This window comes from Macaca thibetana, chromosome 11 (genome assembly GCF_024542745.1).
Source record: "Macaca thibetana thibetana isolate TM-01 chromosome 11, ASM2454274v1, whole genome shotgun sequence".
Taxonomy (NCBI): Eukaryota; Metazoa; Chordata; class Mammalia; order Primates; family Cercopithecidae; genus Macaca; species Macaca thibetana.
The window spans coordinates 20,222,914-20,233,376 of record NC_065588.1 but is presented as its reverse complement, the minus strand read 5'-3'; the positions used below and the strand labels follow the sequence as shown (position 1 = coordinate 20,233,376).

Below are 10,463 nucleotides of genomic sequence, written 5' to 3'. Positions count from 1 at the left end.
TAATATCTTCCACTTACAGCTGCTGTGATGGCCACATTCATATACTCATATATACTCACATGCTACAACAATTCTTACATTTAGATATATTTTAAACATTTTACAAACAAGGAATCTAAGATTCAGGAATATTATATTTTGTCCAAATTATACAAGACAAGTATGTATTGGTAGCAGGATTTTCTAACAGTAATCAGGTAATCCTTCAACTTCCCAAAGGCATCTTTCCAAAAATTGGAGGAATCTAACAGTTTCTCAAGGCAATATACCAACATCTGCTAGAAAATGAGCATTCTAGATAAAGGAACCCATAATGACTACAAATGTGAATGCCCCGCCCCCCGCCCGCCAAGAATTGTGCAATGTAAAACCTGCACAACAATATATGCCTGCCTGTTAAACAGTACAGATGTTATTGGTCAATTTTTCTTTTTACACCGAGTACTATTCATTAATGCCCCGGCGCTCCCCTTCTCTCCCGCCATTTACCCCCAACCCTGTTACCTAAGTAAATGATTAAATTCTGAAAATGTTTTAACCCATTTGTTCCATTGATATCCCAGTGATCAAAGACTTTAAAAGCATTTTTCTTTTCTTTTCTTTTCTTTTTTTTTGAGACGGAGTCTCGCTCAGTCCCCCAGGCTGGAGTGCAGTGGCGCGATGTTGGCTCACTGCAAGCTCCGCCTCCCGGGTTCGCGCCATTCTCCTGCCTCAGCCTCCCGAGTAGCTGGGACTACAGGCGCCCGCCACCACACCCGGCTAGTTTTTTGTATTTTTATTAGAGACGTGGTTTCACTGTGTTAGCCAGGATGACCTCGATCTCCCAACCTTGTGATCCACCCGTCTCGGCCTCCAAAAGTGCTGGGATTACAGGCGTGAGCCACCGCGCCCGGCCTAAAAGCATTTTTCAACCACAGTTCCATTAAATCTCTCTATATAATTCAATCAATAAGCCATTTTGGGATTCTAGAAAGGCACATCGTTTATGGCCCACTATGGCCTTCTTCATTTAGAAATTATCTTAGTTCTACGGCTAACAAGGGAAATTTCTTAACAAACCTCAAATGTTCCTCCATTTTGTTGATTCCTAGTTTGAAAAAGCAAAATGGGACATCATTCAAGAGACGTGTTTAGAAGACTTAACTACGTGCATTAACTATGTTTACCATTGTTGGCTTATTTCTTCTATGTTTGCATGGCTAACCTTTTTCCAGAATGAGAGCTTTGCCACCAAATATTCCACTAGACAAAAAAATGCTCAAGGAAGATGAAGGAGAGAAAGAATTACAGATCAAAATCTCCAGGGAGGTATGTATAACTAGGGAAGGTGCACTTAATATTATTAGACAAGGTTATACTTGGGAGAGGAGGAAGGGAACTCCTGGTTTTACAGTATAAGCTACAGAAAGTAAAACCTTATGAAACACTGGGTGATGGGGATTGAGGCTGAGGAGGGAAAAGGCGGAAGGGAAATATAGTACATATGTAAGAACTTGAAAAACTCTTGCCCAGACATTTCGTGCTGAATTCATGGCACCATTTTACTAAACAGCACCTTATATGACTACATCCTTTCATTTAAGAAATGGGGCTTGTAACGTCGCTGGGCGCAGTGGCTCACACCTGTAATCCCAGCACTTTGGGAGGCCGAGACGGGTGGATCATGAGGTCAGGAGATCGAGACCATCCTGGTTACACGGTGAAACCCTGTCTCTACTAAAAAAAATACAAAAAAAAACTAGCCGGGCGTGGTGGCGGGCGCCTGTAGTCCCAGCTACTCCAGAGGCTGAGGCAGGAGAATGGCGTAAACCTGGGAGGCGGAGCTTGCAGTGAGCTGAGATCCGGCCACTGCACTCCAGCCTGGGTGACAGAGCGAGACTCCGTCTCAAAAAACTCAAAAAAAAAAAAAAAAAAAAAAAGAAAGAAAAAAGAAATGGGGCCGGACGTGGTGGCTCATGCCTGTAATCCCAGCACTTTGGGAGGCAGAGGCAGGCGGATCACGAGGTCAGGAGATCGAGACCATCCTGCAAACACGGTGAAACCATGTCTCTACTAAAAAATACAAAAAATTAGCCGGGCATGGTGGCAGGCGCCTGTAGTCCCAGCTACTTGGGAGGCTGAGGCAGGAGAATGGCGTGAATCCTGGAGGTGGAGCTTGCAGTGAGATGAGATCCGGCCACTGCACTCCAGCCTGGGCAACAGAGCCAGACTCTGTCTCAAAAAAAAAAAAAAGAAAGAAAAAGAAATGGGAGGAGAGGTAGAACCAGCAGAATTACTTGACCTTGCCTTTAATCAAAGGAGTCCAAAGTTTTAGTTTTTGTGCAATATCAAATGCGTACAAGAGAAGAGCAAGAGACATAGAGTAGTAGCCTCAAAATACATCTTTCACTGACTTTTTTCCAGTAGCCATATTTATACTATATTTTTAATAAACACATAAGTACCCATTTTAGATATTGTTTCTATGTTAGTGAGGAACGTAGGAACCTAAATGATGGCACAATACATTTGTTTACATTTACAAACTTCAGGAAGCAAAGTCTCTTGAAATGGCTTTATGTATACATGTATGTGTATCTATATGTATCTACTCGTCCATTTTCATACTCCTATGAAGAAATATCTAAGACTGGGTAATTTATAAAGAAAAATAGATTTAATGGACTCACTGTCCATTAAATGGTTGGAGAGGCCTCACATGGCTGGAGAGGCCTCACAATCATGGCAGAAGGCAAAAGAGGAGCAAAGGCCCTACATGGTGGCAGGCAAGAGAGCATGCGCAGGGGAACTGCCCTTTATATTATGAAACCATCATATTTCATGAGACTTATTCACTATCACAAGAGCAGCATGGGAAAAACACACCCCCATTATTTATTTACCTTCCATTGGGTCCCTCCCATGACACATGTGGATTATGGGAGCTACAATTCAAGATGAGATTTGGGTGGGAACACAGCCAAACCATATCAGTGTATATATTCCTTTAACATTTTTAAGTGGCTTGCTTATGTTTTCCTTTAACATTTTTAAATAGTTGCATATAGTAATAGATTTGAGATAAGACCTGTAGCGTAAGTGTTTACTAGATGAAGAAGGTGTAGAAGATTTGTAGAGGTACAAATCTCATTCTTGCACAGAAAGCCATGAGTCACAGTACCAACTCCATTTGAACATGTAGGCAATGAATTAAAGAAGACTTGAAATAAGCCTCCATGAGTCTTCAGCAGGAGAGTCCATACAGAGGAGGACAGCAGCAGTTATCAGCTTAGCCAAAGAATTTTATTTTCCTGCTGGTGATTTCCACCTGCCAGCCTCCATCTTACCTATGAATCATCAAATAAAAATACTTGCAGCTTTAAAAAATAAAATTTGATGTGAATGCACTAGGAGAAAACCTCATGAATATTTCTAAGTAGATCAGAAGTATTTTTTTCTATAGCCTACTAACGTCTCATTAATACTGTTTAGTGGAAAGGGTAATTCAGGGAGTAAATACAAGAGTCATCATACAGCCAAATAACCACTCTATGGATTAAGGAGTTCTGCTACCCTTTGCTACTTCAAAGATCCAAAAATAAATCCCAGTACATATCCTTCTGTCTTAATCACTTTTTAAAATATTTAATCATGTAAGATATTTTATGTTAAAGAATTAGCAGGACAATTCACTTCTAACAAATATAAAAATAAAAAATAGCAGCTCCTCAGAGAACACACTTTATGATCAAAGTCTCCTTCAACATCTTATAGGCACTAGAAATATTTTAGAAAACAACTAAATCAATCATTATTTCACGACAAATCTTTTACCTTATGAGTTCATTGTTTGTTAAAATCTTCTATGGTGTCTTCTTTAGTTCTTTTTACCAAACTTTGCATTAAGGCATGAATGTTTCTATTTGACTATAAAAACAAAGATTATATCTTACAATAAAATTATTTTTCCTTGAATGATAAAATTCACATTTCTTTGCAATGTTCTGGTAGTCCTCACTGAATCTTATATAACTATTGCCCTTATATTACTTTCTGGGTAGTCTTAAAAGGGTTATTTTGCACTTACGGAATCTCATTCATTCTACCTCCATAAAAGCATCTTGGCAAGCCTTCAAAGTTCTGTTGGCAGCCTTTCTTGGTAGGTCAATGGGTTCTTTCCCTGTTGTCCATATTTGTGTGTTTGTTTAGATCTTGACGTAGTAGAGAAAGTTTGCTTACTAGAAATGATTAAAGATGTCCTCTTCAAAAATTTCTCCATCACACATTTTTGTTATAAAAAATTCTTTTAATGTAAGAAACTCTACCTTGAAAAAAAATTTAATGCACAGAAAAAGCTGGGTTTCACAGTTTTTTTATGAAGCTAAAGGGTTTGGATCATAATATCGAAAGACACAATACTGAGTGCCATAATCCGGAATGTTGAAATCCTAAAAGACCAAAATCTCTAAAATCTAAATCCCTATCATCTAAAATTCTAAACATTTTAAATTTGGAAAATCACATCACAGGAAAGTCGCATCATGTTAAGCAGAACTATTACCTTGTTATTGTCTTTATAAAGAAGAAAACGGATTTTAATTGAATCTCCAAACTATAATGACAGATTTGGAATTAGGTGCAATCAAGATTTCCAAGAGTGAATTTCAGGGTGTTACCAAGAAAGTTTGTTTTTTCCATTCAGCTCAATGCATTTGGAGAAAAATTCAAATGAGTAGATTGCCTGCACAACACGGCAAGAATGAAAACGTCAGTTTAAAAATATCTTATTTGCCTGTGTTGGCATTCCTTCCAGCTGATGACATTCCAGGGCTTTGAATAAATTAAAGCTGCATTTGCCTGAAGCAGCCAGCTAAGTTACCGACTAGTTTGAAAATAATTATGTGCATAGTAGGATAAGAAGACAGTTATGCAACAGTGTTGCTCTTTGATCACTAGTACTGTTTTTGCCAAATTTGTGTTCTGTATTGCACGCAGAATGGATGTCCACAAAGCCAAAACAACATAGAAGCATCCCAAGAAGATGGGAAAATTAAATAGGGAATGCTTATATTGAGAAGTGAAGCCAGTTGGACTTCCTGGGTTTAGAGGGGACTTAGAGAATTTTTCTGTCTAGCTAACGGACTGTAAATGCAGCAATCAGTGCTCTGTGTCTAGCTAAAGGATTGTAAACGCACCAATCAGCACTCTGTAAAAATGCACCAATCAGCACTCTGTAAAATGGACCAATCAGTGCTCTGTAAAATAGACCAATCAGCAGGATGTGGGTGGGGCCAAACAAGGGAATAAAAGCTGGCCACCAATCAGCAGAGGCAATCTACTCAGGTCCCCTTCCATGCTGTGGAAGCTTTGTTCTTTTGCTCTTCACAATAAATCTTGCTGCCCCTCACTCTTTGGGTCTGCACTACCTTTATGAGCTGTAACACACTGTGAAGGTCCGCAGCTTCATTCTCAAATTTAGCTAGACCAGCAACCCACCAAAAGGAAGAAACTCTGAACACATCTGACCATCTGAAGGAACAAACTCCGGACACACCATCTTTAAGAGCTGTAACACTCACCGCAAAGGTCTGCATCTTCATTCTTGAAGTCAGGGAGACCAAGAACCCACCGGAAGGAACCAATTCCAGACACAATATCAATGTATATCAAATCAGAAGAGTTGCATAAAGAGCAGCACCACATAGAAAATGAATGTGAACATATTATCCAAGGAGAACCATGTCCTAAAAGAAAAAAGCAGATATTCATTGTGATGTAAGACTTCAAAATATGGTTAACTGTTAACTAGGTGAAAGTTGGCCAGCTCCTATGAACTATCTCTATGCAATCTGTCCCTGTAATACACTTTTTCATATGTCAAAATTTCTTTTTAGTTTTTTTCTTTTTTTACTTTTTCCCCACTATTTCAAATTGTCAGCATTATTGTTTTATAATTTACTATGTTACGTATTTTATCTTTGCATCATTTCCAATACTGGAGGTATAAATTGTGTAGACTTTTACAGAGTTCTGATTTATGTATTTTAGAAATTTGCCTCCTTAAAAGTGCATTATCACAATGTTACTGTGTGTAAGCATTGTGCATGTACATAAAAACATTAAAATTTCCATAGTAAATGAAGAGATGTCCTTTTTGCTCATCTGAATTTGTAAAAGATAAAATTTCTCAAGATCTTGGCTCTTTAAGCTACTGGTGTGGTGATAATGTAGTTGTACCCATAGTGGTTTTTGATCAATCTTGTCAAAAGTCTCAGGTGTCCATCGCAATATTTCAGATGACTTGCAGTTACAAAGCTCAGTGGACACAGTTACCATCCATTGTGATATGCATTTATACATTTCAGTTTTTGACCTATGTATTTTTAAATATGGTTTGTCTGTTCATCAATGTTATGCCTGTGTGACTGTCATTAGTATATCTGTTTATGCTTACAAAAATACATGTATTATTAGTGCCTATTTCATTGTGTCAAGTAGCCTATTTAAGTGTTCTATTGTGTTTTCATATGTTTCTCATATACATGCCCTTTAAAAAATGTAAGTAAACAGCTAGCCAATGTAGTGGCACACACCTGTAGTCCCAGCTAGTCAGGAGACTGAGGTGGGAGGGTCGCGTGAGCCCAGGAGTTTGAGGCTGCAGTGAGCTATGATCACACCAATGCACTCCAGCTTGGGCAACAGACCAAAACCCTGTTTAAAAAAAAAGTAAGTCTCTTTTAAGGAATGTTAAAATTATTTTTTCCAGAATTATATTTTCAGCATTTTGATTTTTTAGGATTTGGAAATTTGGAATTATGGTATTCAGGATTGTGTCTTTTGGGATTGTGACCAGCTCCCAAAAATAAATACCACTGACTTAACAATTTTTCCAAGGCTCCTAAGTTTGACAACCATTATCATTACATATAAAATCTTCTCACAAGCCATCTTTGACACAAATAACTAAGGTTTGCATGTACCTTTGATCCCAATGAAATACAGTGAAATAGAATCTTCCACTGATGAAAGTTAATGGTTTTGCATTCAATTTGTACAGAGTACCCAAAGCCAACATTTCCTTTTCTCTTGTTCCAGATTGAGGTACTTTTTCTTCTTTAGATTTCCCAAAGCTTACAGATTTTATTATAATAATCTCATAGGGCATAGTTTTTTAATTTAAAAATTCCTATATAGATATTTATTCTTAAATCAATGTTTTATGGATCATTCTGTGCACAATCATTTTACTAAGAAAACTGGCTAATCTTGACGGTCCTATCAATTCTTCTCTTGCCATTTATTTTCTAATATAATAGTCCTGAAAAAGTAAATGAAATAAAGTAGTTCCACCTGATTAGTCTTGATTTCTCTGATTGCTACAAGAGACTGATTTCCTTCATCTCATTTCTGCAACTATTGTATATGCTGTACTGTATTATATAGTACATTTAAAGAAATATTTTTTAAAATTTTTTTCCAAATTCATACTAATATTGTGGTGGCAAGTAAAAACAAACTTATTTACTACAACAACGTGCATGGTTCTCTGCTAGGCAAAGAATACAAATTTCAGGAAAATGTGTTTTTAATCAACCACTGAATGATAAAATACAAACTAGTGATTATTTTCACTCTCCCACCTCCTATGTGATTTTTGTTGTAGTTGTTAAGCAGATCTTGGAAATTTTTTCCTAGTTTAAAAAAAAAACATTTTAAATTCATTTTACAGCCTCAGCATCTCTCTCCTCACCCTAATTGCATTAATTTTGTAAAACTGAATTGGAGTTGCGTGATCTAGCTTCTTCTGAAATGCAGTCTTTAAAACAGTGAGACATGATGGAAACCATGCAACATAAAACCACAGAATTTTTTAAAAGCTGGCTCTGGGATGACTTATATGTTTCATAAACCAGCTTAAGGCTGAGTTATGAAAATATCATTTTACTAAGTTCCTTTAAAGATTCTCATGTTTGTCATTTATTTATTCCTTCATGCACTTATTTATTTTTATTTACCCATTTTCACTTATCCAGCAAGCACTTAAAGCGAGGGTTTGGTTTTGGTTTTTGCACAACATTGCAAATAATGCTACTGGAGAAAAATCAAAGAAATACAAAAATCAGTGACAAGGTTCATAGAAGATCAAGTTTCTAGGGTTGCAGGTGGAAGGAACAGATTGAGCTCAGGCATGGCAGTGGTCTCCTGACACAGTTGTCTAGCACTGGCAGGCTGGCCAGACTTGAGCAGTAGGAAACGACGCTCATGAGGAGAGGTTTTTGAAATGCTTTCTACAATGTGCATCAGACCCTTTGCTAGGCATGAGAACATAAAGTTGAGTAAGATGCAGTCCTTGTGCTAAGGAACTCTCAAATTTTTACTGAAGCCCCAAAGCATGTGTTTTTTCACACAACGGATTCCCTTTTTCCTCTGAATTATTTCACAGCAATTTGATACCGATTATCCACTTTAAAAACATACGAATAATTTTTCTTTAACAGTCAGAAGTGTTACATTTTTCTTTTTGTTCTCAAACTAGTTCTTGATACTTCTGTTCAAATTCAACAAATTTTATTTAAAATGTTTTAAGCTTAAAATTATTTTACTTATAACCCTATCATATGTGTATATGAAATTTAACAGTTTATATCAGCCATACATAACAGTATATAACAGTGATGAGGCTGTAAGGATTAAAATATTTTTTCTGAATTGAGTTACTATAGTTATTATTAGTATACAATCAAAATAACATATATCATAGACCACTTTTAAACCTAAAAATAAAATTGTATTAATGAGCTTATCTTATTCAAATAGGTGATCACTTAAAGAAAAGATTAGCTCATGTATCTGAATGAAAATTTCTTACAGCTAGAATACAACAATTTTATTCCTATTTTCTGAATGTAAGCACTGAAAAATGTATTCACATAAAAGCTAGGAACAGAAGACCTTTTGTGAGAGCAATGTCAAGTCTTTCTAAGTTAGGTGACAAAACTTATACAGATCAATCAGTTAACAGTTTGAGTAGGAGCTCCTTGTATTTATTTACTTACTTTTTGAAAGCTAAGAATTGGAAACTGCCACATCTTACAAAAGGATGTGTCCGTTACTGGGTCACCAGAGTCATCTACATTCTCAACATCAATCTCAATAAGTGTAATGTTCCTTTGTCCCTGAGTTGGATTTTATACCTGAGACAACACACCAATTCAGGATGTATGCCTTTGTAAGGAAGGAAAAATGAGATTGTGAATGGCGAGGAGATAAGATGAGAAAGCTTGTACTCCATCACAGAAGAGTCATAAACTTTTAAAATTAATTATAGTGAAGAGTGCACTTGGAAGCTAAGAATCAACATATTGATTGTCTTAAGTTCTGTGTTAGTATAGTCCTTGGAAAGCCTGTTCAGCCTTCCAGGAGAACAGATATTTGGGTAGGAATTCCACTTCTACAGACATTGTGGTGCTTTGCAGAAGCTCACATAGTTAAAAGATGGGTACTTCCAAGATAATTGAAACTATAACTTTTGTGATTTGGGGAAATTACATTTCAGAGATAACAATGCACTCTTAAAAATATATACTATATGCGATTCTGTTTCTATCACAAGAAAGTATGGCATTGACCAGGCTTTTTAAAAGAATTTTTATACTCGTATCTTTCTTAAGAAGAGGTAATCATGCTGTGCAAAAAGTAAATTAATTCATATCTCCAATTTTCAGAATTTACTAGATATTTCCAAAAGTGCAAAAGTCTAACATTCCAATAATAGTGAAATGAATTCTTAACACTAACATTTTAGGAGATGAGGAAATGAGATGAGAAGACAAAACACACCATTTAAGGACATGTATTTGGCATTTTTTTTTTTTTAAAGCTTGATGTTCTAAAAAGTTTATTTTTCTCTGATAAAAAAAATCGTTTGCTTTTTTGGGTTTTATTGCTCGGTTTGCTTGCTTTCTTGTTTTTTTTTTTTTTGCATGTATGTAAATGTATGTATTTGGCTGAAATGTCTTTCATATTTTTAATATGGACATTCAAGTCTTTGGAAAATATTTTTCATCCTTTCAATGAAGCTTTCCACTTCAATACTGAGTTTAGAGAGTTCAGTGATATTCAAGAAATATTCATTAACACCTACTCTGTATAAAGTACTACACTCAGTGACATAGGAGATACAAGGGTGAATCACTCAAGGAGTATAGAATCTGTGTAGCAGAGAAATATATACTCAAAAAACTACCAAAAGCTACAAGAGGAAATAAGAATATACCTAAGAGTATGCAGAGGCTTTCTAGGAATAGGATAACACTATTAGTCTTAGGAAAATCAATGTCAAGAAAATGCATAAAACATTGGAACACTACACATGTGGGAGTTATTTATATCCCACTGCTCAAGCTCATCATCAAGGTCTGATTTTTCACTCATGCAAAAATTCAAAAAATTACGACCTCCAGCATAAATGGGTTAATAAGACC

General features: G+C 36.2%; 1 long non-coding RNA gene across 1 annotated transcript in view; it reads right to left on the bottom strand.

Annotated features, from left to right (window-relative positions):
* Positions 1–2,224: 2,224 nt before the first annotated feature.
* LOC126930514 (uncharacterized) overlaps positions 2,225–10,463 on the bottom strand; it is a 74,612-nt gene continuing 66,373 nt past the window's right edge. Inside the window, exons 4-5 of the long non-coding RNA XR_007717611.1 lie at positions 6,573–6,690; positions 2,225–5,723 (exon numbers count right to left, since the gene is read on the bottom strand). This is a non-coding gene — a long non-coding RNA (uncharacterized LOC126930514). The remainder of the gene's footprint in view (positions 5,724–6,572; positions 6,691–10,463) is intronic.